This window comes from Medicago truncatula, chromosome 4, assembly GCF_003473485.1.
Source record: "Medicago truncatula cultivar Jemalong A17 chromosome 4, MtrunA17r5.0-ANR, whole genome shotgun sequence".
Taxonomy (NCBI): domain Eukaryota; kingdom Viridiplantae; phylum Streptophyta; class Magnoliopsida; order Fabales; family Fabaceae; genus Medicago; species Medicago truncatula.
Window position 1 is genome coordinate 19,272,547 of NC_053045.1, and position 21,904 is coordinate 19,294,450.

Here is a 21,904-nt window from a genome sequence, read left to right on the forward strand (position 1 = left end):
TGTTGCACCTCTTTTTGCCAAAATTTCTTGTTCTTTTTGTTAATTAGCGTAATTTTACGTCGTTTTTGAAAAATAAACTTCAATTGTATTTCATTTTTTCCGTTAATTTACGCAACCTAAAACTCTATTCGTTAATTAGCGTAGTTTGACGTCTTTTTTGAAAAATAAACTTAGAAATGCATATATACAATTACAACGCTTTACTCTCAGGTGCGATCATACCAGCACTAATGCACCGGATCCCATCAGAACTCCGCAGTTAAGCGGCTTGGGCGAGAGTAGTACTAGGATGGGTGACCTCCTGGGAAGTCCTTGTGTTGCACCTCTTTTTGCCAAAATTTCTTGTTCTTTTTGTTAATTAGCGTAATTTTACGTCGTTTTTGAAAAATAAACTTCAATTGTATTTCATTTTTTCCGTTAATTTACGCAACCTAAAACTCTATTCGTTAATTAGCGTAGTTTGACGTCTTTTTTGAAAAATAAACTTAGAAATGCATATATACAATTACAACGCTTTACTCTCAGGTGCGATCATACCAGCACTAATGCACCGGATCCCATCAGAACTCCGCAGTTAAGCGGCTTGGGCGAGAGTAGTACTAGGATGGGTGACCTCCTGGGAAGTCCTTGTGTTGCACCTCTTTTTGCCAAAATTTCTTGTTCTTTTTGTTAATTAGCGTAATTTTACGTCGTTTTTGAAAAATAAACTTCAATTGTATTTCATTTTTTCCGTTAATTTACGCAACCTAAAACTCTATTCGTTAATTAGCGTAGTTTGACGTCTTTTTTGAAAAATAAACTTAGAAATGCATATATACAATTACAACGCTTTACTCTCAGGTGCGATCATACCAGCACTAATGCACCGGATCCCATCAGAACTCCGCAGTTAAGCGTGCTTGGGCGAGAGTAGTACTAGGATGGGTGACCTCCTGGGAAGTCCTTGTGTTGCACCTCTTTTTGCCAAAATTTCTTGTTCTTTTTGTTAATTAGCGTAATTTTACGTCGTTTTTGAAAAATAAACTTCAATTGTATTTCATTTTTTCCGTTAATTTACGCAACCTAAAACTCTATTCGTTAATTAGCGTAGTTTGACGTCTTTTTTGAAAAATAAACTTAGAAATGCATATATACAATTACAACGCTTTACTCTCAGGTGCGATCATACCAGCACTAATGCACCGGATCCCATCAGAACTCCGCAGTTAAGCGGCTTGGGCGAGAGTAGTACTAGGATGGGTGACCTCCTGGGAAGTCCTTGTGTTGCACCTCTTTTTGCCAAAATTTCTTGTTCTTTTTGTTAATTAGCGTAATTTTACGTCGTTTTTGAAAAATAAACTTCAATTGTATTTCATTTTTTCCGTTAATTTACGCAACCTAAAACTCTATTCGTTAATTAGCGTAGTTTGACGTCTTTTTTGAAAAATAAACTTAGAAATGCATATATACAATTACAACGCTTTACTCTCAGGTGCAATCATACCAGCACTAATGCACCGGTATATGTACTCCTGGAGTCTTGTGTTGCACTCTTTTTGCCAAAATTTCTTGTTCTTTTTGTTAATTAGCGTAATTTTACGTCGTTTTTTGAAAATAAACTTCAATTGTATTTCATTTTTTCCGTTAATTTACGCACCCTAAAACTCTATTCGTTAATTAGCGTAGTTTGACGTCTTTTTTGAAAATAAACTTAGAAATGCATATATACAATTACAACGCTTTACTCTCAGGTGCGATCATACCAGCACTAATGCACCGGATCCCATCAGAACTCCGCAGTTAAGCGCTTGGCGAGAGTAGTACTAGGATGGGTGACCTCCTGGGAAGTCCTTGTGTTGCACCTCTTTTTGCCAAAATTTCTTGTTCTTTTTGTTAATTAGCGTAATTTTACGTCGTTTTTGAAAAATAAACTTCAATTGTATTTCATTTTTTCCGTTAATTTACGCAACCTAAAACTCTATTCGTTAATTAGCGTAGTTTGACGTCTTTTTTGAAAAATAAACTTAGAAATGCATATATACAATTACAACGCTTTACTCTCAGGTGCGATCATACCAGCACTAATGCACCGGATCCCATCAGAACTCCGCAGTTAAGCGGCTTGGGCGAGAGTAGTACTAGGATGGGTGACCTCCTGGGAAGTCCTTGTGTTGCACCTCTTTTTGCCAAAATTTCTTGTTCTTTTTGTTAATTAGCGTAATTTTACGTCGTTTTTGAAAAATAAACTTCAATTGTATTTCATTTTTTCCGTTAATTTACGCAACCTAAAACTCTATTCGTTAATTAGCGTAGTTTGACGTCTTTTTTGAAAAATAAACTTAGAAATGCATATATACAATTACAACGCTTTACTCTCAGGTGCGATCATACCAGCACTAATGCACCGGATCCCATCAGAACTCCGCAGTTAAGCGCGCTTGGGCGAGAGTAGTACTAGGATGGGTGACCTCCTGGGAAGTCCTTGTGTTGCACCTCTTTTTGCCAAAATTTCTTGTTCTTTTTGTTAATTAGCGTAATTTTACGTCGTTTTTGAAAAATAAACTTCAATTGTATTTCATTTTTTCCGTTAATTTACGCAACCTAAAACTCTATTCGTTAATTAGCGTAGTTTGACGTCTTTTTTGAAAAATAAACTTAGAAATGCATATATACAATTACAACGCTTTACTCTCAGGTGCGATCATACCAGCACTAATGCACCGGATCCCATCAGAACTCCGCAGTTAAGCGGCTTGGGCGAGAGTAGTACTAGGATGGGTGACCTCCTGGGAAGTCCTTGTGTTGCACCTCTTTTTGCCAAAATTTCTTGTTCTTTTTGTTAATTAGCGTAATTTTACGTCGTTTTTGAAAAATAAACTTCAATTGTATTTCATTTTTTCCGTTAATTTACGCAACCTAAAACTCTATTCGTTAATTAGCGTAGTTTGACGTCTTTTTTGAAAAATAAACTTAGAAATGCATATATACAATTACAACGCTTTACTCTCAGGTGCGATCATACCAGCACTAATGCACCGGATCCCATCAGAACTCCGCAGTTAAGCGGCTTGGGCGAGAGTAGTACTAGGATGGGTGACCTCCTGGGAAGTCCTTGTGTTGCACCTCTTTTTGCCAAAATTTCTTGTTCTTTTTGTTAATTAGCGTAATTTTACGTCGTTTTTGAAAAATAAACTTCAATTGTATTTCATTTTTTCCGTTAATTTACGCAACCTAAAACTCTATTCGTTAATTAGCGTAGTTTGACGTCTTTTTTGAAAAATAAACTTAGAAATGCATATATACAATTACAACGCTTTACTCTCAGGTGCGATCATACCAGCACTAATGCACCGGATCCCATCAGAACTCCGCAGTTAAGCGGCTTGGGCGAGAGTAGTACTAGGATGGGTGACCTCCTGGGAAGTCCTTGTGTTGCACCTCTTTTTGCCAAAATTTCTTGTTCTTTTTGTTAATTAGCGTAATTTTACGTCGTTTTTGAAAAATAAACTTCAATTGTATTTCATTTTTTCCGTTAATTTACGCAACCTAAAACTCTATTCGTTAATTAGCGTAGTTTGACGTCTTTTTTGAAAAATAAACTTAGAAATGCATATATACAATTACAACGCTTTACTCTCAGGTGCGATCATACCAGCACTAATGCACCGGATCCCATCAGAACTCCGCAGTTAAGCGGCTTGGGCGAGAGTAGTACTAGGATGGGTGACCTCCTGGGAAGTCCTTGTGTTGCACCTCTTTTTGCCAAAATTTCTTGTTCTTTTTGTTAATTAGCGTAATTTTACGTCGTTTTTGAAAAATAAACTTCAATTGTATTTCATTTTTTCCGTTAATTTACGCAACCTAAAACTCTATTCGTTAATTAGCGTAGTTTGACGTCTTTTTTGAAAAATAAACTTAGAAATGCATATATACAATTACAACGCTTTACTCTCAGGTGCGATCATACCAGCACTAATGCACCGGATCCCATCAGAACTCCGCAGTTAAGCGGCTTGGGCGAGAGTAGTACTAGGATGGGTGACCTCCTGGGAAGTCCTTGTGTTGCACCTCTTTTTGCCAAAATTTCTTGTTCTTTTTGTTAATTAGCGTAATTTTACGTCGTTTTTGAAAAATAAACTTCAATTGTATTTCATTTTTTCCGTTAATTTACGCAACCTAAAACTCTATTCGTTAATTAGCGTAGTTTGACGTCTTTTTTGAAAAATAAACTTAGAAATGCATATATACAATTACAACGCTTTACTCTCAGGTGCGATCATACCAGCACTAATGCACCGGATCCCATCAGAACTCCGCAGTTAAGCGGCTTGGGCGAGAGTAGTACTAGGATGGGTGACCTCCTGGGAAGTCCTTGTGTTGCACCTCTTTTTGCCAAAATTTCTTGTTCTTTTTGTTAATTAGCGTAATTTTACGTCGTTTTTGAAAAATAAACTTCAATTGTATTTCATTTTTTCCGTTAATTTACGCAACCTAAAACTCTATTCGTTAATTAGCGTAGTTTGACGTCTTTTTTGAAAAATAAACTTAGAAATGCATATATACAATTACAACGCTTTACTCTCAGGTGCGATCATACCAGCACTAATGCACCGGATCCCATCAGAACTCCGCAGTTAAGCGGCTTGGGCGAGAGTAGTACTAGGATGGGTGACCTCCTGGGAAGTCCTTGTGTTGCACCTCTTTTTGCCAAAATTTCTTGTTCTTTTTGTTAATTAGCGTAATTTTACGTCGTTTTTGAAAAATAAACTTCAATTGTATTTCATTTTTTCCGTTAATTTACGCAACCTAAAACTCTATTCGTTAATTAGCGTAGTTTGACGTCTTTTTTGAAAAATAAACTTAGAAATGCATATATACAATTACAACGCTTTACTCTCAGGTGCGATCATACCAGCACTAATGCACCGGATCCCATCAGAACTCCGCAGTTAAGCGTGCTTGGGCGAGAGTAGTACTAGGATGGGTGACCTCCTGGGAAGTCCTTGTGTTGCACCTCTTTTTGCCAAAATTTCTTGTTCTTTTTGTTAATTAGCGTAATTTTACGTCGTTTTTGAAAAATAAACTTCAATTGTATTTCATTTTTTCCGTTAATTTACGCAACCTAAAACTCTATTCGTTAATTAGCGTAGTTTGACGTCTTTTTTGAAAAATAAACTTAGAAATGCATATATACAATTACAACGCTTTACTCTCAGGTGCGATCATACCAGCACTAATGCACCGGATCCCATCAGAACTCCGCAGTTAAGCGGCTTGGGCGAGAGTAGTACTAGGATGGGTGACCTCCTGGGAAGTCCTTGTGTTGCACCTCTTTTTGCCAAAATTTCTTGTTCTTTTTGTTAATTAGCGTAATTTTACGTCGTTTTTGAAAAATAAACTTCAATTGTATTTCATTTTTTCCGTTAATTTACGCAACCTAAAACTCTATTCGTTAATTAGCGTAGTTTGACGTCTTTTTTGAAAAATAAACTTAGAAATGCATATATACAATTACAACGCTTTACTCTCAGGTGCGATCATACCAGCACTAATGCACCGGATCCCATCAGAACTCCGCAGTTAAGCGGCTTGGGCGAGAGTAGTACTAGGATGGGTGACCTCCTGGGAAGTCCTTGTGTTGCACCTCTTTTTGCCAAAATTTCTTGTTCTTTTTGTTAATTAGCGTAATTTTACGTCGTTTTTGAAAAATAAACTTCAATTGTATTTCATTTTTTCCGTTAATTTACGCAACCTAAAACTCTATTCGTTAATTAGCGTAGTTTGACGTCTTTTTTGAAAAATAAACTTAGAAATGCATATATACAATTACAACGCTTTACTCTCAGGTGCGATCATACCAGCACTAATGCACCGGATCCCATCAGAACTCCGCAGTTAAGCGCGCTTGGGCGAGAGTAGTACTAGGATGGGTGACCTCCTGGGAAGTCCTTGTGTTGCACCTCTTTTTGCCAAAATTTCTTGTTCTTTTTGTTAATTAGCGTAATTTTACGTCGTTTTTGAAAAATAAACTTCAATTGTATTTCATTTTTTCCGTTAATTTACGCAACCTAAAACTCTATTCGTTAATTAGCGTAGTTTGACGTCTTTTTTGAAAAATAAACTTAGAAATGCATATATACAATTACAACGCTTTACTCTCAGGTGCGATCATACCAGCACTAATGCACCGGATCCCATCAGAACTCCGCAGTTAAGCGGCTTGGGCGAGAGTAGTACTAGGATGGGTGACCTCCTGGGAAGTCCTTGTGTTGCACCTCTTTTTGCCAAAATTTCTTGTTCTTTTTGTTAATTAGCGTAATTTTACGTCGTTTTTGAAAAATAAACTTCAATTGTATTTCATTTTTTCCGTTAATTTACGCAACCTAAAACTCTATTCGTTAATTAGCGTAGTTTGACGTCTTTTTTGAAAAATAAACTTAGAAATGCATATATACAATTACAACGCTTTACTCTCAGGTGCGATCATACCAGCACTAATGCACCGGATCCCATCAGAACTCCGCAGTTAAGCGGCTTGGGCGAGAGTAGTACTAGGATGGGTGACCTCCTGGGAAGTCCTTGTGTTGCACCTCTTTTTGCCAAAATTTCTTGTTCTTTTTGTTAATTAGCGTAATTTTACGTCGTTTTTGAAAAATAAACTTCAATTGTATTTCATTTTTTCCGTTAATTTACGCAACCTAAAACTCTATTCGTTAATTAGCGTAGTTTGACGTCTTTTTTGAAAAATAAACTTAGAAATGCATATATACAATTACAACGCTTTACTCTCAGGTGCGATCATACCAGCACTAATGCACCGGATCCCATCAGAACTCCGCAGTTAAGCGGCTTGGGCGAGAGTAGTACTAGGATGGGTGACCTCCTGGGAAGTCCTTGTGTTGCACCTCTTTTTGCCAAAATTTCTTGTTCTTTTTGTTAATTAGCGTAATTTTACGTCGTTTTTGAAAAATAAACTTCAATTGTATTTCATTTTTTCCGTTAATTTACGCAACCTAAAACTCTATTCGTTAATTAGCGTAGTTTGACGTCTTTTTTGAAAAATAAACTTAGAAATGCATATATACAATTACAACGCTTTACTCTCAGGTGCGATCATACCAGCACTAATGCACCGGATCCCATCAGAACTCCGCAGTTAAGCGCGCTTGGGCGAGAGTAGTACTAGGATGGGTGACCTCCTGGGAAGTCCTTGTGTTGCACCTCTTTTTGCCAAAATTTCTTGTTCTTTTTGTTAATTAGCGTAATTTTACGTCGTTTTTGAAAAATAAACTTCAATTGTATTTCATTTTTTCCGTTAATTTACGCAACCTAAAACTCTATTCGTTAATTAGCGTAGTTTGACGTCTTTTTTGAAAAATAAACTTAGAAATGCATATATACAATTACAACGCTTTACTCTCAGGTGCGATCATACCAGCACTAATGCACCGGATCCCATCAGAACTCCGCAGTTAAGCGGCTTGGGCGAGAGTAGTACTAGGATGGGTGACCTCCTGGGAAGTCCTTGTGTTGCACCTCTTTTTGCCAAAATTTCTTGTTCTTTTTGTTAATTAGCGTAATTTTACGTCGTTTTTGAAAAATAAACTTCAATTGTATTTCATTTTTTCCGTTAATTTACGCAACCTAAAACTCTATTCGTTAATTAGCGTAGTTTGACGTCTTTTTTGAAAAATAAACTTAGAAATGCATATATACAATTACAACGCTTTACTCTCAGGTGCGATCATACCAGCACTAATGCACCGGATCCCATCAGAACTCCGCAGTTAAGCGGCTTGGGCGAGAGTAGTACTAGGATGGGTGACCTCCTGGGAAGTCCTTGTGTTGCACCTCTTTTTGCCAAAATTTCTTGTTCTTTTTGTTAATTAGCGTAATTTTACGTCGTTTTTGAAAAATAAACTTCAATTGTATTTCATTTTTTCCGTTAATTTACGCAACCTAAAACTCTATTCGTTAATTAGCGTAGTTTGACGTCTTTTTTGAAAAATAAACTTAGAAATGCATATATACAATTACAACGCTTTACTCTCAGGTGCGATCATACCAGCACTAATGCACCGGATCCCATCAGAACTCCGCAGTTAAGCGCGCTTGGGCGAGAGTAGTACTAGGATGGGTGACCTCCTGGGAAGTCCTTGTGTTGCACCTCTTTTTGCCAAAATTTCTTGTTCTTTTTGTTAATTAGCGTAATTTTACGTCGTTTTTGAAAAATAAACTTCAATTGTATTTCATTTTTTCCGTTAATTTACGCAACCTAAAACTCTATTCGTTAATTAGCGTAGTTTGACGTCTTTTTTGAAAAATAAACTTAGAAATGCATATATACAATTACAACGCTTTACTCTCAGGTGCGATCATACCAGCACTAATGCACCGGATCCCATCAGAACTCCGCAGTTAAGCGCGCTTGGGCGAGAGTAGTACTAGGATGGGTGACCTCCTGGGAAGTCCTTGTGTTGCACCTCTTTTTGCCAAAATTTCTTGTTCTTTTTGTTAATTAGCGTAATTTTACGTCGTTTTTGAAAAATAAACTTCAATTGTATTTCATTTTTTCCGTTAATTTACGCAACCTAAAACTCTATTCGTTAATTAGCGTAGTTTGACGTCTTTTTTGAAAAATAAACTTAGAAATGCATATATACAATTACAACGCTTTACTCTCAGGTGCGATCATACCAGCACTAATGCACCGGATCCCATCAGAACTCCGCAGTTAAGCGGCTTGGGCGAGAGTAGTACTAGGATGGGTGACCTCCTGGGAAGTCCTTGTGTTGCACCTCTTTTTGCCAAAATTTCTTGTTCTTTTTGTTAATTAGCGTAATTTTACGTCGTTTTTGAAAAATAAACTTCAATTGTATTTCATTTTTTCCGTTAATTTACGCAACCTAAAACTCTATTCGTTAATTAGCGTAGTTTGACGTCTTTTTTGAAAAATAAACTTAGAAATGCATATATACAATTACAACGCTTTACTCTCAGGTGCGATCATACCAGCACTAATGCACCGGATCCCATCAGAACTCCGCAGTTAAGCGGCTTGGGCGAGAGTAGTACTAGGATGGGTGACCTCCTGGGAAGTCCTTGTGTTGCACCTCTTTTTGCCAAAATTTCTTGTTCTTTTTGTTAATTAGCGTAATTTTACGTCGTTTTTGAAAAATAAACTTCAATTGTATTTCATTTTTTCCGTTAATTTACGCAACCTAAAACTCTATTCGTTAATTAGCGTAGTTTGACGTCTTTTTTGAAAAATAAACTTAGAAATGCATATATACAATTACAACGCTTTACTCTCAGGTGCGATCATACCAGCACTAATGCACCGGATCCCATCAGAACTCCGCAGTTAAGCGCGCTTGGGCGAGAGTAGTACTAGGATGGGTGACCTCCTGGGAAGTCCTTGTGTTGCACCTCTTTTTGCCAAAATTTCTTGTTCTTTTTGTTAATTAGCGTAATTTTACGTCGTTTTTGAAAAATAAACTTCAATTGTATTTCATTTTTTCCGTTAATTTACGCAACCTAAAACTCTATTCGTTAATTAGCGTAGTTTGACGTCTTTTTTGAAAAATAAACTTAGAAATGCATATATACAATTACAACGCTTTACTCTCAGGTGCGATCATACCAGCACTAATGCACCGGATCCCATCAGAACTCCGCAGTTAAGCGGCTTGGGCGAGAGTAGTACTAGGATGGGTGACCTCCTGGGAAGTCCTTGTGTTGCACCTCTTTTTGCCAAAATTTCTTGTTCTTTTTGTTAATTAGCGTAATTTTACGTCGTTTTTGAAAAATAAACTTCAATTGTATTTCATTTTTTCCGTTAATTTACGCAACCTAAAACTCTATTCGTTAATTAGCGTAGTTTGACGTCTTTTTTGAAAAATAAACTTAGAAATGCATATATACAATTACAACGCTTTACTCTCAGGTGCGATCATACCAGCACTAATGCACCGGATCCCATCAGAACTCCGCAGTTAAGCGGCTTGGGCGAGAGTAGTACTAGGATGGGTGACCTCCTGGGAAGTCCTTGTGTTGCACCTCTTTTTGCCAAAATTTCTTGTTCTTTTTGTTAATTAGCGTAATTTTACGTCGTTTTTGAAAAATAAACTTCAATTGTATTTCATTTTTTCCGTTAATTTACGCAACCTAAAACTCTATTCGTTAATTAGCGTAGTTTGACGTCTTTTTTGAAAAATAAACTTAGAAATGCATATATACAATTACAACGCTTTACTCTCAGGTGCGATCATACCAGCACTAATGCACCGGATCCCATCAGAACTCCGCAGTTAAGCGCGCTTGGGCGAGAGTAGTACTAGGATGGGTGACCTCCTGGGAAGTCCTTGTGTTGCACCTCTTTTTGCCAAAATTTCTTGTTCTTTTTGTTAATTAGCGTAATTTTACGTCGTTTTTGAAAAATAAACTTCAATTGTATTTCATTTTTTCCGTTAATTTACGCAACCTAAAACTCTATTCGTTAATTAGCGTAGTTTGACGTCTTTTTTGAAAAATAAACTTAGAAATGCATATATACAATTACAACGCTTTACTCTCAGGTGCGATCATACCAGCACTAATGCACCGGATCCCATCAGAACTCCGCAGTTAAGCGCGCTTGGGCGAGAGTAGTACTAGGATGGGTGACCTCCTGGGAAGTCCTTGTGTTGCACCTCTTTTTGCCAAAATTTCTTGTTCTTTTTGTTAATTAGCGTAATTTTACGTCGTTTTTGAAAAATAAACTTCAATTGTATTTCATTTTTTCCGTTAATTTACGCAACCTAAAACTCTATTCGTTAATTAGCGTAGTTTGACGTCTTTTTTGAAAAATAAACTTAGAAATGCATATATACAATTACAACGCTTTACTCTCAGGTGCGATCATACCAGCACTAATGCACCGGATCCCATCAGAACTCCGCAGTTAAGCGCGCTTGGGCGAGAGTAGTACTAGGATGGGTGACCTCCTGGGAAGTCCTTGTGTTGCACCTCTTTTTGCCAAAATTTCTTGTTCTTTTTGTTAATTAGCGTAATTTTACGTCGTTTTTGAAAAATAAACTTCAATTGTATTTCATTTTTTCCGTTAATTTACGCAACCTAAAACTCTATTCGTTAATTAGCGTAGTTTGACGTCTTTTTTGAAAAATAAACTTAGAAATGCATATATACAATTACAACGCTTTACTCTCAGGTGCGATCATACCAGCACTAATGCACCGGATCCCATCAGAACTCCGCAGTTAAGCGGCTTGGGCGAGAGTAGTACTAGGATGGGTGACCTCCTGGGAAGTCCTTGTGTTGCACCTCTTTTTGCCAAAATTTCTTGTTCTTTTTGTTAATTAGCGTAATTTTACGTCGTTTTTGAAAAATAAACTTCAATTGTATTTCATTTTTTCCGTTAATTTACGCAACCTAAAACTCTATTCGTTAATTAGCGTAGTTTGACGTCTTTTTTGAAAAATAAACTTAGAAATGCATATATACAATTACAACGCTTTACTCTCAGGTGCGATCATACCAGCACTAATGCACCGGATCCCATCAGAACTCCGCAGTTAAGCGCGCTTGGGCGAGAGTAGTACTAGGATGGGTGACCTCCTGGGAAGTCCTTGTGTTGCACCTCTTTTTGCCAAAATTTCTTGTTCTTTTTGTTAATTAGCGTAATTTTACGTCGTTTTTGAAAAATAAACTTCAATTGTATTTCATTTTTTCCGTTAATTTACGCAACCTAAAACTCTATTCGTTAATTAGCGTAGTTTGACGTCTTTTTTGAAAAATAAACTTAGAAATGCATATATACAATTACAACGCTTTACTCTCAGGTGCGATCATACCAGCACTAATGCACCGGATCCCATCAGAACTCCGCAGTTAAGCGGCTTGGGCGAGAGTAGTACTAGGATGGGTGACCTCCTGGGAAGTCCTTGTGTTGCACCTCTTTTTGCCAAAATTTCTTGTTCTTTTTGTTAATTAGCGTAATTTTACGTCGTTTTTGAAAAATAAACTTCAATTGTATTTCATTTTTTCCGTTAATTTACGCAACCTAAAACTCTATTCGTTAATTAGCGTAGTTTGACGTCTTTTTTGAAAAATAAACTTAGAAATGCATATATACAATTACAACGCTTTACTCTCAGGTGCGATCATACCAGCACTAATGCACCGGATCCCATCAGAACTCCGCAGTTAAGCGCGCTTGGGCGAGAGTAGTACTAGGATGGGTGACCTCCTGGGAAGTCCTTGTGTTGCACCTCTTTTTGCCAAAATTTCTTGTTCTTTTTGTTAATTAGCGTAATTTTACGTCGTTTTTGAAAAATAAACTTCAATTGTATTTCATTTTTTCCGTTAATTTACGCAACCTAAAACTCTATTCGTTAATTAGCGTAGTTTGACGTCTTTTTTGAAAAATAAACTTAGAAATGCATATATACAATTACAACGCTTTACTCTCAGGTGCGATCATACCAGCACTAATGCACCGGATCCCATCAGAACTCCGCAGTTAAGCGCGCTTGGGCGAGAGTAGTACTAGGATGGGTGACCTCCTGGGAAGTCCTTGTGTTGCACCTCTTTTTGCCAAAATTTCTTGTTCTTTTTGTTAATTAGCGTAATTTTACGTCGTTTTTGAAAAATAAACTTCAATTGTATTTCATTTTTTCCGTTAATTTACGCAACCTAAAACTCTATTCGTTAATTAGCGTAGTTTGACGTCTTTTTTGAAAAATAAACTTAGAAATGCATATATACAATTACAACGCTTTACTCTCAGGTGCGATCATACCAGCACTAATGCACCGGATCCCATCAGAACTCCGCAGTTAAGCGCGCTTGGGCGAGAGTAGTACTAGGATGGGTGACCTCCTGGGAAGTCCTTGTGTTGCACCTCTTTTTGCCAAAATTTCTTGTTCTTTTTGTTAATTAGCGTAATTTTACGTCGTTTTTGAAAAATAAACTTCAATTGTATTTCATTTTTTCCGTTAATTTACGCAACCTAAAACTCTATTCGTTAATTAGCGTAGTTTGACGTCTTTTTTGAAAAATAAACTTAGAAATGCATATATACAATTACAACGCTTTACTCTCAGGTGCGATCATACCAGCACTAATGCACCGGATCCCATCAGAACTCCGCAGTTAAGCGCGCTTGGGCGAGAGTAGTACTAGGATGGGTGACCTCCTGGGAAGTCCTTGTGTTGCACCTCTTTTTGCCAAAATTTCTTGTTCTTTTTGTTAATTAGCGTAATTTTACGTCGTTTTTGAAAAATAAACTTCAATTGTATTTCATTTTTTCCGTTAATTTACGCAACCTAAAACTCTATTCGTTAATTAGCGTAGTTTGACGTCTTTTTTGAAAAATAAACTTAGAAATGCATATATACAATTACAACGCTTTACTCTCAGGTGCGATCATACCAGCACTAATGCACCGGATCCCATCAGAACTCCGCAGTTAAGCGCGCTTGGGCGAGAGTAGTACTAGGATGGGTGACCTCCTGGGAAGTCCTTGTGTTGCACCTCTTTTTGCCAAAATTTCTTGTTCTTTTTGTTAATTAGCGTAATTTTACGTCGTTTTTGAAAAATAAACTTCAATTGTATTTCATTTTTTCCGTTAATTTACGCAACCTAAAACTCTATTCGTTAATTAGCGTAGTTTGACGTCTTTTTTGAAAAATAAACTTAGAAATGCATATATACAATTACAACGCTTTACTCTCAGGTGCGATCATACCAGCACTAATGCACCGGATCCCATCAGAACTCCGCAGTTAAGCGCGCTTGGGCGAGAGTAGTACTAGGATGGGTGACCTCCTGGGAAGTCCTTGTGTTGCACCTCTTTTTGCCAAAATTTCTTGTTCTTTTTGTTAATTAGCGTAATTTTACGTCGTTTTTGAAAAATAAACTTCAATTGTATTTCATTTTTTCCGTTAATTTACGCAACCTAAAACTCTATTCGTTAATTAGCGTAGTTTGACGTCTTTTTTGAAAAATAAACTTAGAAATGCATATATACAATTACAACGCTTTACTCTCAGGTGCGATCATACCAGCACTAATGCACCGGATCCCATCAGAACTCCGCAGTTAAGCGCGCTTGGGCGAGAGTAGTACTAGGATGGGTGACCTCCTGGGAAGTCCTTGTGTTGCACCTCTTTTTGCCAAAATTTCTTGTTCTTTTTGTTAATTAGCGTAATTTTACGTCGTTTTTGAAAAATAAACTTCAATTGTATTTCATTTTTTCCGTTAATTTACGCAACCTAAAACTCTATTCGTTAATTAGCGTAGTTTGACGTCTTTTTTGAAAAATAAACTTAGAAATGCATATATACAATTACAACGCTTTACTCTCAGGTGCGATCATACCAGCACTAATGCACCGGATCCCATCAGAACTCCGCAGTTAAGCGCGCTTGGGCGAGAGTAGTACTAGGATGGGTGACCTCCTGGGAAGTCCTTGTGTTGCACCTCTTTTTGCCAAAATTTCTTGTTCTTTTTGTTAATTAGCGTAATTTTACGTCGTTTTTGAAAAATAAACTTCAATTGTATTTCATTTTTTCCGTTAATTTACGCAACCTAAAACTCTATTCGTTAATTAGCGTAGTTTGACGTCTTTTTTGAAAAATAAACTTAGAAATGCATATATACAATTACAACGCTTTACTCTCAGGTGCGATCATACCAGCACTAATGCACCGGATCCCATCAGAACTCCGCAGTTAAGCGGCTTGGGCGAGAGTAGTACTAGGATGGGTGACCTCCTGGGAAGTCCTTGTGTTGCACCTCTTTTTGCCAAAATTTCTTGTTCTTTTTGTTAATTAGCGTAATTTTACGTCGTTTTTGAAAAATAAACTTCAATTGTATTTCATTTTTTCCGTTAATTTACGCAACCTAAAACTCTATTCGTTAATTAGCGTAGTTTGACGTCTTTTTTGAAAAATAAACTTAGAAATGCATATATACAATTACAACGCTTTACTCTCAGGTGCGATCATACCAGCACTAATGCACCGGATCCCATCAGAACTCCGCAGTTAAGCGCGCTTGGGCGAGAGTAGTACTAGGATGGGTGACCTCCTGGGAAGTCCTTGTGTTGCACCTCTTTTTGCCAAAATTTCTTGTTCTTTTTGTTAATTAGCGTAATTTTACGTCGTTTTTGAAAAATAAACTTCAATTGTATTTCATTTTTTCCGTTAATTTACGCAACCTAAAACTCTATTCGTTAATTAGCGTAGTTTGACGTCTTTTTTGAAAAATAAACTTAGAAATGCATATATACAATTACAACGCTTTACTCTCAGGTGCGATCATACCAGCACTAATGCACCGGATCCCATCAGAACTCCGCAGTTAAGCGGCTTGGGCGAGAGTAGTACTAGGATGGGTGACCTCCTGGGAAGTCCTTGTGTTGCACCTCTTTTTGCCAAAATTTCTTGTTCTTTTTGTTAATTAGCGTAATTTTACGTCGTTTTTGAAAAATAAACTTCAATTGTATTTCATTTTTTCCGTTAATTTACGCAACCTAAAACTCTATTCGTTAATTAGCGTAGTTTGACGTCTTTTTTGAAAAATAAACTTAGAAATGCATATATACAATTACAACGCTTTACTCTCAGGTGCGATCATACCAGCACTAATGCACCGGATCCCATCAGAACTCCGCAGTTAAGCGCGCTTGGGCGAGAGTAGTACTAGGATGGGTGACCTCCTGGGAAGTCCTTGTGTTGCACCTCTTTTTGCCAAAATTTCTTGTTCTTTTTGTTAATTAGCGTAATTTTACGTCGTTTTTGAAAAATAAACTTCAATTGTATTTCATTTTTTCCGTTAATTTACGCAACCTAAAACTCTATTCGTTAATTAGCGTAGTTTGACGTCTTTTTTGAAAAATAAACTTAGAAATGCATATATACAATTACAACGCTTTACTCTCAGGTGCGATCATACCAGCACTAATGCACCGGATCCCATCAGAACTCCGCAGTTAAGCGGCTTGGGCGAGAGTAGTACTAGGATGGGTGACCTCCTGGGAAGTCCTTGTGTTGCACCTCTTTTTGCCAAAATTTCTTGTTCTTTTTGTTAATTAGCGTAATTTTACGTCGTTTTTGAAAAATAAACTTCAATTGTATTTCATTTTTTCCGTTAATTTACGCAACCTAAAACTCTATTCGTTAATTAGCGTAGTTTGACGTCTTTTTTGAAAAATAAACTTAGAAATGCATATATACAATTACAACGCTTTACTCTCAGGTGCGATCATACCAGCACTAATGCACCGGATCCCATCAGAACTCCGCAGTTAAGCGCGCTTGGGCGAGAGTAGTACTAGGATGGGTGACCTCCTGGGAAGTCCTTGTGTTGCACCTCTTTTTGCCAAAATTTCTTGTTCTTTTTGTTAATTAGCGTAATTTTACGTCGTTTTTGAAAAATAAACTTCAATTGTATTTCATTTTTTCCGTTAATTTACGCAACCTAAAACTCTATTCGTTAATTAGCGTAGTTTGACGTCTTTTTTGAAAAATAAACTTAGAAATGCATATATACAATTACAACGCTTTACTCTCAGGTGCGATCATACCAGCACTAATGCACCGGATCCCATCAGAACTCCGCAGTTAAGCGGCTTGGGCGAGAGTAGTACTAGGATGGGTGACCTCCTGGGAAGTCCTTGTGTTGCACCTCTTTTTGCCAAAATTTCTTGTTCTTTTTGTTAATTAGCGTAATTTTACGTCGTTTTTGAAAAATAAACTTCAATTGTATTTCATTTTTTCCGTTAATTTACGCAACCTAAAACTCTATTCGTTAATTAGCGTAGTTTGACGTCTTTTTTGAAAAATAAACTTAGAAATGCATATATACAATTACAACGCTTTACTCTCAGGTGCGATCATACCAGCACTAATGCACCGGATCCCATCAGAACTCCGCAGTTAAGCGGCTTGGGCGAGAGTAGTACTAGGATGGGTGACCTCCTGGGAAGTCCTTGTGTTGCACCTCTTTTTGCCAAAATTTCTTGTTCTTTTTGTTAATTAGCGTAATTTTACGTCGTTTTTGAAAAATAAACTTCAATTGTATTTCATTTTTTCCGTTAATTTACGCAACCTAAAACTCTATTCGTTAATTAGCGTAGTTTGACGTCTTTTTTGAAAAATAAACTTAGAAATGCATATATACAATTACAACGCTTTACTCTCAGGTGCGATCATACCAGCACTAATGCACCGGATCCCATCAGAACTCCGCAGTTAAGCGTGCAAAATCCGAAAATTTCTCCAGAAAATCCGTAAAAAATCATGGAACATGAGTCCCATAGCAGGGACTGCTTACGGGACTCTGGTCTAAAAATCCGAAATTCCTTCGTTGAGACCACTTTTTATTTTATATTAATATTTCATATCCTTAAAAAAATCCAAAAAAATATGTGTTTGATTTATTTGATTTTTAGAGATTTATCGTGGCATTTTTATATTTTTTAGATTTTGCTTAATAGCTTTTATCAATTTTTTCTTTATTTTAGCATTAGGACATTGTTGGTATTTCTTGATTTGTGTGCTGCATTCCTATGTTTTATGATGCATGATCAAATCAAATTCTTGGATTCTAACACTTCATAGACTTACTAGGACTAGTGCAAATAGTAACATAGGTTCTCATGAGCAGCACAATGGTTCATTTTCCCCTGCAAGACCTCCTATGATGGATTTTCAAAATTGGACAAACCAAAATGAACTGATTCATCTTCCCACCAGAGGCGCCTCTTTTACATGGGATAACGGTAGAATGGGAAGAAGACACACAAATAGGAGATTGGATAGAAGTGTTTGTAATCAGAAATGGCTTGATTTTTGTTCTTCAATATCGTGTTCAACTCTCACCAAGACAGGTTCTGATCATTATCCTTTGTTACAAGAATTTAAAGCTGACAACAACCAATTTTCTTCTAGTTTCAAGTTTTTAAAGATGTGGTCTCTCCATGATGGCTGCAAAGATCTTATTCTTAATTCTTGGAATGAAACACACTTAGGGTGCCCCATGTTTATTTTGAGTTCTAAGCTCAGAAATTTAAAGAACAAACTCAAAATTTGCGACAGGGAAGTTTTTGGAAATGTTCATCAAAGTGTTGAGAATGCTGACAAATCCTTATCCGACCTTCAACACCAAATTCAGTTAAATGGTCACTCTACTGGTTAATGATTGAGGAAAAACGTGCACAAACAACCTTAAACCATGCCCTTCACAGACAAGAGATTTTCTGGCAAGAAAAGGCTGGGGTTAGATGACATTTGGACGGTGACAGGAATTCAGAATATTTTCATAGGCTGACCAAGATAAAGAACAAAACAAAGATGATATCTTCTCTTAGAATTGATGTTGAAATCATCAGTGAACCACAAAGAATCTCTGATCATGTTGTTAATTATTATAAAAATCTGTTTTCTTCTTCTAACCTTGTTTTGCAGGATCCTTCGCTTGTGGAGGAAGTCATACCAAACCTTATAGATGAAACAACAAACAACTTACTCACAATGATTCCCTCCAAAGAAGAAGTGAAAGCTGAGTGTTCAGTCTTAATCAGGAGGGTGCTCCAGGCCCCGATGGTTTTGGTGCATGCTTCTTTCAATTGTATTGGGAAATTGTGCAAGATGATGTCTATAAAGCTGTGTTGCAATTCTTTCAAACTGGATGGTTGATACCAAATTATAATGCTAATACTCTGATTCTTATTCCAAAAGTCTCTAATGCTGATAAGATTGAAGACTACAGACCAATTGCTTTAGCAAACTTCAAATTCAAGATTATTTCTGAAGTTCTTGCAGACAGACTGGCAGGTATTCTTCCCTTTATTATATCTAAAGAACAAAGAGGGTTTGTAAAAAGAAGAAATATTAGAGATTGTATAGCTTTGACTTCTGAAGCTATTAATGTTTCAAAAGCATTTGATACCCTCAATTGGGAATTTTTGCTAAATGTTTTGAATCAATTTGGTTTTCATCATCAATTCATTGCCTGGATACAATCAATTCTTTTCTCCGCAAAGATGTCAATCTCCATCAATGGTGCTCAGAAGGGGTACTTTAGTTGTGGTAGAGGAGTGAGGCAAGGGGATCCTTTGTCCCCTCTTTTGTTTTGCATTGCTGAGGAAGTTCTTAGCAGGGGCATCAGTAAGCTTGTTGAGGAGGGTAAGGTGAAACAATTTGCAGCTGCAAGAAATGCTCTTGTCCCTTCACACTGCTTTTATGCGAACGACCTTATGGTGTTATGTAAGGGGAACATTTCTAACCTTGAAGCTCTAAAGGTGTTATTCACAAGATATGCCTCTTGCTCCGGTCAAATCATCAATACTAGGAAATCATCAATTCATGCTGGGGGTATCTCAAATGGAAGGCTCAACAACATTGTTAATTTTCTTGGTTTCACTGTGGGAACACTACCTTTCAACTATTTAGGGGCACCAATCTTCAAAGGTAAACCCAAAGCCTCTCACTTTCAATCCATTGCTGACAAGATAAAGATAGAACTTGCTGCTTGGAAGGCTTCTTTACTATCAATAGCTGGAAGAGTCCAACCTTTCAAGTCTGTGGTGCAATCCATGTTGATACATACCATGACTGTATATGCTTGGCCAATAAGTCTTCTCAGAGCAATAGAGAAATGGATCAAAAACTTCATATGGAGCGGTGATCTTAGTAAGAGAAAATTGGTTACAGTAGCTTGGAAAATTTTTTGTGCTGACTATGATGAGGGAGGGTTAGGCATCAGATCTCTCATTAGTTTAAATGCAGCAACTAATTTAAAGATGTGCTGGGATCTCATGCAATCCAAAGAGCAATGGGCAACTATGCTTAGAAGTAAAGTTTTAAGAAACACTTCTTGTATTAATCATCACATATTCTCTTCGATTTGGAGTGGAATCAAAGCTGAATTTTTTGTCCTGAAAGAAAACTCTAGTTGGTTAATTGGTGATGGTGAACATATCAACTTCTGGTTGGATAGTTGGTGTGTGGAGAGCCTCTCGTCCAGTCTTTGAATATCAATCCATCCCAAATAGTTTCATTCCCCCCTATGCTATCTCACTATATTCATGACTATCATTGGAACTTTCCGGCAGATGTGATTCAGAGCTTTCCTACTTTGAGATCTCTTGTCTCCAAAGCTATTATTCCAACTCAAGCTCAAGATGATTCGTTGATATGGAATCACAGTACTTCTAGCTCTCTCTCTCTAAAGGAAGCATATCTTTTAAAGAAACGTCATTTCCCAAAGGTCAAGCGAGTCAAAACTATTTGGTCTACTGATTTTCCTCCTTCTAGATCCCTGCTTGTTTGGAGATTAATGCTTGATAAACTTCCCACTGATGAAAATCTTTCAGCAAGAGGGTGTTCTTTCCCCTCCATGTGCTCATTATGCAATAATCATGAGGAAACATCCTTTCACCTTTTCTTTGAATGTGTATATGCAATTAATCTTTGGTGCTGGTTGGCTTCTATGTTGAATAGAACTCTTCATTTTCAATCTTTAGAGGATATGTGGTCCATTTGCAATAACTCTTGGAATCCTCAATGTAGAGTTGTGATCACTGCAGCCATGATAAACATTATCAAATCAGTTTGGTTTGCTAGAAAAGAAAGAAGGTTCAAAGACAAGAAAGTTTATTGGAAAACTTCCCTTGCAACAGTTATCTCTAACACAGCTCTCTGTGTGGTAATTTATCAAAAGCGGTAGCATCCTCAAATATCTCAAATTTTGTTATGTTGAAGAAATTCAATGTCACTCTTCATCCTAAAGCACCACAGATTATTGAAGTTCTCTGGAAGCCTCCTCCTCCTCTTTGGGTCAAGTGCAACACGGATGGCTGTTCTACAGACTCGTCATCATCTCGTGGCGGTCTGCTTAGAGACCAGAACTCCAAATTTCTGCTTGGTTTTGCAGAGAACACAGAAAACGGAAGCGCTTTTCATGCCGAGCTTTACGGTGCTATCAAAGCTATTGAACTGGCTCATCAATTTCAGTGGTCCAATATTTGGCTTGAGTGCGATTCTGCACTGGTTATAAAGGCAATCAATAACAGATCATTGGTGCCTTGGAGACTACGGAACAGGTGGGAGAACTGCATGCGTATCACCAATTCAATCAACTTTTTGGCTACTCATGTGTTTAGAGAGGGAAATAGGTGTGCCGGCACTCTTGCTGCTATTGGCATGACGCTTCAGCACCCTAGGATCTGGTTTAGTGCACCTAATTGTATTGTATCCTCTTTGGCAAGAAACAAACACGGTCTGCCTGAATTTAGATTTGTTAATTTCTAAGGAGGTTTTGGCTTGATGTCCCCCTCCTTTGTTCATCGTTTTCTCTTCTATTTATAATATTTTGGTAGACTAGCAATTTGCTAGCTACTCTTTTGGTTAAAAAAATAAAGTAACATAGATATCCATAGATCAATTTTCTCTATTCTATGTTTTGACTCTCTGAGTATGTTTAGCAATAAGAGACAAGAGAGAAGAAATATAGCGATAAGATTTATAAAATGTTACTACATTTTATTCATTCTCTCTATTTATTTATTGACAATTTCAAGTCATTGGTGAGAATTTCTTTCCCTTATATGGAAGCCACCTCAAAGTTATATGTTCAATCAAAGGACAATGAGAAATGAATTGCTCAATTGCATGTTGTCTCTCGAAAGGACACAACATAATGACAATACTCTCAATGAGAAAAATTGAATTGACTGATTCATGAAAGCTCTATTCCTTCAACACCACTTTCACGTGCCAAATTCTACCAATGATCAACATCCTTTAACATGCAACTACATAGCTTAACATTTTTCACACCAATCTTAAATTTTTTCATAGCCAATCCATTATCATTGAATCTCAAAAACCTCCTCTTCACATAATTATTAAAATTATCC

General features: G+C 37.1%; 53 non-coding genes across 53 annotated transcripts; all 53 read left to right on the top strand.

Moving 5' to 3' along the window:
* Positions 1–208: 208 nt before the first annotated feature.
* Positions 209–326, top strand: LOC120580399 (5S ribosomal RNA). The gene has a single exon (XR_005646122.1). It is a non-coding gene; the product is annotated as a 5S ribosomal RNA (ribosomal RNA).
* A 197-nt stretch (positions 327–523) lies between these two features.
* Positions 524–641, top strand: LOC120580400 (5S ribosomal RNA). The gene has a single exon (XR_005646123.1). It is a non-coding gene; the product is annotated as a 5S ribosomal RNA (ribosomal RNA).
* Positions 642–838: 197 nt separating this feature from the next.
* LOC120580321 (5S ribosomal RNA) lies at positions 839–957 on the top strand. The gene has a single exon (XR_005646045.1). It is a non-coding gene; the product is annotated as a 5S ribosomal RNA (ribosomal RNA).
* Positions 958–1,154: 197 nt separating this feature from the next.
* LOC120580401 (5S ribosomal RNA) lies at positions 1,155–1,272 on the top strand. The gene has a single exon (XR_005646124.1). It is a non-coding gene; the product is annotated as a 5S ribosomal RNA (ribosomal RNA).
* A 456-nt stretch (positions 1,273–1,728) lies between these two features.
* LOC120580330 (5S ribosomal RNA) lies at positions 1,729–1,844 on the top strand. Its single transcript, XR_005646054.1, has one exon. It is a non-coding gene; the product is annotated as a 5S ribosomal RNA (ribosomal RNA).
* Positions 1,845–2,041: 197 nt separating this feature from the next.
* Positions 2,042–2,159, top strand: LOC120580402 (5S ribosomal RNA). Its single transcript, XR_005646125.1, has one exon. It is a non-coding gene; the product is annotated as a 5S ribosomal RNA (ribosomal RNA).
* A 197-nt stretch (positions 2,160–2,356) lies between these two features.
* Positions 2,357–2,475, top strand: LOC120580408 (5S ribosomal RNA). Its single transcript, XR_005646131.1, has one exon. It is a non-coding gene; the product is annotated as a 5S ribosomal RNA (ribosomal RNA).
* A 197-nt stretch (positions 2,476–2,672) lies between these two features.
* LOC120580403 (5S ribosomal RNA) lies at positions 2,673–2,790 on the top strand. Its single transcript, XR_005646126.1, has one exon. It is a non-coding gene; the product is annotated as a 5S ribosomal RNA (ribosomal RNA).
* A 197-nt stretch (positions 2,791–2,987) lies between these two features.
* On the top strand, positions 2,988–3,105 carry LOC120580404 (5S ribosomal RNA). Its single transcript, XR_005646127.1, has one exon. It is a non-coding gene; the product is annotated as a 5S ribosomal RNA (ribosomal RNA).
* Positions 3,106–3,302: 197 nt separating this feature from the next.
* On the top strand, positions 3,303–3,420 carry LOC120580405 (5S ribosomal RNA). Its single transcript, XR_005646128.1, has one exon. It is a non-coding gene; the product is annotated as a 5S ribosomal RNA (ribosomal RNA).
* A 197-nt stretch (positions 3,421–3,617) lies between these two features.
* On the top strand, positions 3,618–3,735 carry LOC120580406 (5S ribosomal RNA). The gene has a single exon (XR_005646129.1). It is a non-coding gene; the product is annotated as a 5S ribosomal RNA (ribosomal RNA).
* A 197-nt stretch (positions 3,736–3,932) lies between these two features.
* LOC120580407 (5S ribosomal RNA) lies at positions 3,933–4,050 on the top strand. Its single transcript, XR_005646130.1, has one exon. It is a non-coding gene; the product is annotated as a 5S ribosomal RNA (ribosomal RNA).
* Positions 4,051–4,247: 197 nt separating this feature from the next.
* Positions 4,248–4,365, top strand: LOC120580409 (5S ribosomal RNA). Its single transcript, XR_005646132.1, has one exon. It is a non-coding gene; the product is annotated as a 5S ribosomal RNA (ribosomal RNA).
* Positions 4,366–4,562: 197 nt separating this feature from the next.
* On the top strand, positions 4,563–4,680 carry LOC120580410 (5S ribosomal RNA). The gene has a single exon (XR_005646133.1). It is a non-coding gene; the product is annotated as a 5S ribosomal RNA (ribosomal RNA).
* Positions 4,681–4,877: 197 nt separating this feature from the next.
* LOC120580341 (5S ribosomal RNA) lies at positions 4,878–4,996 on the top strand. Its single transcript, XR_005646065.1, has one exon. It is a non-coding gene; the product is annotated as a 5S ribosomal RNA (ribosomal RNA).
* Positions 4,997–5,193: 197 nt separating this feature from the next.
* On the top strand, positions 5,194–5,311 carry LOC120580411 (5S ribosomal RNA). Its single transcript, XR_005646134.1, has one exon. It is a non-coding gene; the product is annotated as a 5S ribosomal RNA (ribosomal RNA).
* Positions 5,312–5,508: 197 nt separating this feature from the next.
* LOC120580412 (5S ribosomal RNA) lies at positions 5,509–5,626 on the top strand. Its single transcript, XR_005646135.1, has one exon. It is a non-coding gene; the product is annotated as a 5S ribosomal RNA (ribosomal RNA).
* Positions 5,627–5,823: 197 nt separating this feature from the next.
* LOC120580419 (5S ribosomal RNA) lies at positions 5,824–5,942 on the top strand. Its single transcript, XR_005646142.1, has one exon. It is a non-coding gene; the product is annotated as a 5S ribosomal RNA (ribosomal RNA).
* A 197-nt stretch (positions 5,943–6,139) lies between these two features.
* Positions 6,140–6,257, top strand: LOC120580413 (5S ribosomal RNA). Its single transcript, XR_005646136.1, has one exon. It is a non-coding gene; the product is annotated as a 5S ribosomal RNA (ribosomal RNA).
* Positions 6,258–6,454: 197 nt separating this feature from the next.
* On the top strand, positions 6,455–6,572 carry LOC120580414 (5S ribosomal RNA). Its single transcript, XR_005646137.1, has one exon. It is a non-coding gene; the product is annotated as a 5S ribosomal RNA (ribosomal RNA).
* Positions 6,573–6,769: 197 nt separating this feature from the next.
* Positions 6,770–6,887, top strand: LOC120580415 (5S ribosomal RNA). Its single transcript, XR_005646138.1, has one exon. It is a non-coding gene; the product is annotated as a 5S ribosomal RNA (ribosomal RNA).
* A 197-nt stretch (positions 6,888–7,084) lies between these two features.
* LOC120580327 (5S ribosomal RNA) lies at positions 7,085–7,203 on the top strand. Its single transcript, XR_005646051.1, has one exon. It is a non-coding gene; the product is annotated as a 5S ribosomal RNA (ribosomal RNA).
* Positions 7,204–7,400: 197 nt separating this feature from the next.
* Positions 7,401–7,518, top strand: LOC120580416 (5S ribosomal RNA). The gene has a single exon (XR_005646139.1). It is a non-coding gene; the product is annotated as a 5S ribosomal RNA (ribosomal RNA).
* Positions 7,519–7,715: 197 nt separating this feature from the next.
* Positions 7,716–7,833, top strand: LOC120580417 (5S ribosomal RNA). The gene has a single exon (XR_005646140.1). It is a non-coding gene; the product is annotated as a 5S ribosomal RNA (ribosomal RNA).
* A 197-nt stretch (positions 7,834–8,030) lies between these two features.
* On the top strand, positions 8,031–8,149 carry LOC120580328 (5S ribosomal RNA). Its single transcript, XR_005646052.1, has one exon. It is a non-coding gene; the product is annotated as a 5S ribosomal RNA (ribosomal RNA).
* A 197-nt stretch (positions 8,150–8,346) lies between these two features.
* LOC120580332 (5S ribosomal RNA) lies at positions 8,347–8,465 on the top strand. The gene has a single exon (XR_005646056.1). It is a non-coding gene; the product is annotated as a 5S ribosomal RNA (ribosomal RNA).
* A 197-nt stretch (positions 8,466–8,662) lies between these two features.
* On the top strand, positions 8,663–8,780 carry LOC120580418 (5S ribosomal RNA). Its single transcript, XR_005646141.1, has one exon. It is a non-coding gene; the product is annotated as a 5S ribosomal RNA (ribosomal RNA).
* A 197-nt stretch (positions 8,781–8,977) lies between these two features.
* LOC120580420 (5S ribosomal RNA) lies at positions 8,978–9,095 on the top strand. The gene has a single exon (XR_005646143.1). It is a non-coding gene; the product is annotated as a 5S ribosomal RNA (ribosomal RNA).
* Positions 9,096–9,292: 197 nt separating this feature from the next.
* LOC120580334 (5S ribosomal RNA) lies at positions 9,293–9,411 on the top strand. The gene has a single exon (XR_005646058.1). It is a non-coding gene; the product is annotated as a 5S ribosomal RNA (ribosomal RNA).
* Positions 9,412–9,608: 197 nt separating this feature from the next.
* Positions 9,609–9,726, top strand: LOC120580421 (5S ribosomal RNA). Its single transcript, XR_005646144.1, has one exon. It is a non-coding gene; the product is annotated as a 5S ribosomal RNA (ribosomal RNA).
* A 197-nt stretch (positions 9,727–9,923) lies between these two features.
* Positions 9,924–10,041, top strand: LOC120580422 (5S ribosomal RNA). The gene has a single exon (XR_005646145.1). It is a non-coding gene; the product is annotated as a 5S ribosomal RNA (ribosomal RNA).
* Positions 10,042–10,238: 197 nt separating this feature from the next.
* Positions 10,239–10,357, top strand: LOC120580335 (5S ribosomal RNA). The gene has a single exon (XR_005646059.1). It is a non-coding gene; the product is annotated as a 5S ribosomal RNA (ribosomal RNA).
* A 197-nt stretch (positions 10,358–10,554) lies between these two features.
* On the top strand, positions 10,555–10,673 carry LOC120580336 (5S ribosomal RNA). Its single transcript, XR_005646060.1, has one exon. It is a non-coding gene; the product is annotated as a 5S ribosomal RNA (ribosomal RNA).
* A 197-nt stretch (positions 10,674–10,870) lies between these two features.
* On the top strand, positions 10,871–10,989 carry LOC120580337 (5S ribosomal RNA). Its single transcript, XR_005646061.1, has one exon. It is a non-coding gene; the product is annotated as a 5S ribosomal RNA (ribosomal RNA).
* A 197-nt stretch (positions 10,990–11,186) lies between these two features.
* LOC120580423 (5S ribosomal RNA) lies at positions 11,187–11,304 on the top strand. Its single transcript, XR_005646146.1, has one exon. It is a non-coding gene; the product is annotated as a 5S ribosomal RNA (ribosomal RNA).
* A 197-nt stretch (positions 11,305–11,501) lies between these two features.
* Positions 11,502–11,620, top strand: LOC120580338 (5S ribosomal RNA). Its single transcript, XR_005646062.1, has one exon. It is a non-coding gene; the product is annotated as a 5S ribosomal RNA (ribosomal RNA).
* Positions 11,621–11,817: 197 nt separating this feature from the next.
* LOC120580424 (5S ribosomal RNA) lies at positions 11,818–11,935 on the top strand. Its single transcript, XR_005646147.1, has one exon. It is a non-coding gene; the product is annotated as a 5S ribosomal RNA (ribosomal RNA).
* Positions 11,936–12,132: 197 nt separating this feature from the next.
* Positions 12,133–12,251, top strand: LOC120580339 (5S ribosomal RNA). Its single transcript, XR_005646063.1, has one exon. It is a non-coding gene; the product is annotated as a 5S ribosomal RNA (ribosomal RNA).
* A 197-nt stretch (positions 12,252–12,448) lies between these two features.
* On the top strand, positions 12,449–12,567 carry LOC120580340 (5S ribosomal RNA). The gene has a single exon (XR_005646064.1). It is a non-coding gene; the product is annotated as a 5S ribosomal RNA (ribosomal RNA).
* A 197-nt stretch (positions 12,568–12,764) lies between these two features.
* LOC120580342 (5S ribosomal RNA) lies at positions 12,765–12,883 on the top strand. The gene has a single exon (XR_005646066.1). It is a non-coding gene; the product is annotated as a 5S ribosomal RNA (ribosomal RNA).
* A 197-nt stretch (positions 12,884–13,080) lies between these two features.
* LOC120580351 (5S ribosomal RNA) lies at positions 13,081–13,199 on the top strand. Its single transcript, XR_005646075.1, has one exon. It is a non-coding gene; the product is annotated as a 5S ribosomal RNA (ribosomal RNA).
* A 197-nt stretch (positions 13,200–13,396) lies between these two features.
* On the top strand, positions 13,397–13,515 carry LOC120580361 (5S ribosomal RNA). The gene has a single exon (XR_005646085.1). It is a non-coding gene; the product is annotated as a 5S ribosomal RNA (ribosomal RNA).
* A 197-nt stretch (positions 13,516–13,712) lies between these two features.
* Positions 13,713–13,831, top strand: LOC120580368 (5S ribosomal RNA). Its single transcript, XR_005646092.1, has one exon. It is a non-coding gene; the product is annotated as a 5S ribosomal RNA (ribosomal RNA).
* Positions 13,832–14,028: 197 nt separating this feature from the next.
* On the top strand, positions 14,029–14,147 carry LOC120580377 (5S ribosomal RNA). The gene has a single exon (XR_005646101.1). It is a non-coding gene; the product is annotated as a 5S ribosomal RNA (ribosomal RNA).
* A 197-nt stretch (positions 14,148–14,344) lies between these two features.
* LOC120580384 (5S ribosomal RNA) lies at positions 14,345–14,463 on the top strand. The gene has a single exon (XR_005646108.1). It is a non-coding gene; the product is annotated as a 5S ribosomal RNA (ribosomal RNA).
* Positions 14,464–14,660: 197 nt separating this feature from the next.
* On the top strand, positions 14,661–14,778 carry LOC120580322 (5S ribosomal RNA). Its single transcript, XR_005646046.1, has one exon. It is a non-coding gene; the product is annotated as a 5S ribosomal RNA (ribosomal RNA).
* Positions 14,779–14,975: 197 nt separating this feature from the next.
* LOC120580394 (5S ribosomal RNA) lies at positions 14,976–15,094 on the top strand. Its single transcript, XR_005646117.1, has one exon. It is a non-coding gene; the product is annotated as a 5S ribosomal RNA (ribosomal RNA).
* Positions 15,095–15,291: 197 nt separating this feature from the next.
* LOC120580323 (5S ribosomal RNA) lies at positions 15,292–15,409 on the top strand. The gene has a single exon (XR_005646047.1). It is a non-coding gene; the product is annotated as a 5S ribosomal RNA (ribosomal RNA).
* A 197-nt stretch (positions 15,410–15,606) lies between these two features.
* LOC120580396 (5S ribosomal RNA) lies at positions 15,607–15,725 on the top strand. The gene has a single exon (XR_005646119.1). It is a non-coding gene; the product is annotated as a 5S ribosomal RNA (ribosomal RNA).
* Positions 15,726–15,922: 197 nt separating this feature from the next.
* Positions 15,923–16,040, top strand: LOC120580324 (5S ribosomal RNA). Its single transcript, XR_005646048.1, has one exon. It is a non-coding gene; the product is annotated as a 5S ribosomal RNA (ribosomal RNA).
* A 197-nt stretch (positions 16,041–16,237) lies between these two features.
* LOC120580398 (5S ribosomal RNA) lies at positions 16,238–16,356 on the top strand. Its single transcript, XR_005646121.1, has one exon. It is a non-coding gene; the product is annotated as a 5S ribosomal RNA (ribosomal RNA).
* A 197-nt stretch (positions 16,357–16,553) lies between these two features.
* On the top strand, positions 16,554–16,671 carry LOC120580325 (5S ribosomal RNA). Its single transcript, XR_005646049.1, has one exon. It is a non-coding gene; the product is annotated as a 5S ribosomal RNA (ribosomal RNA).
* A 197-nt stretch (positions 16,672–16,868) lies between these two features.
* Positions 16,869–16,986, top strand: LOC120580326 (5S ribosomal RNA). The gene has a single exon (XR_005646050.1). It is a non-coding gene; the product is annotated as a 5S ribosomal RNA (ribosomal RNA).
* Positions 16,987–21,904: the final 4,918 nt, after the last annotated feature.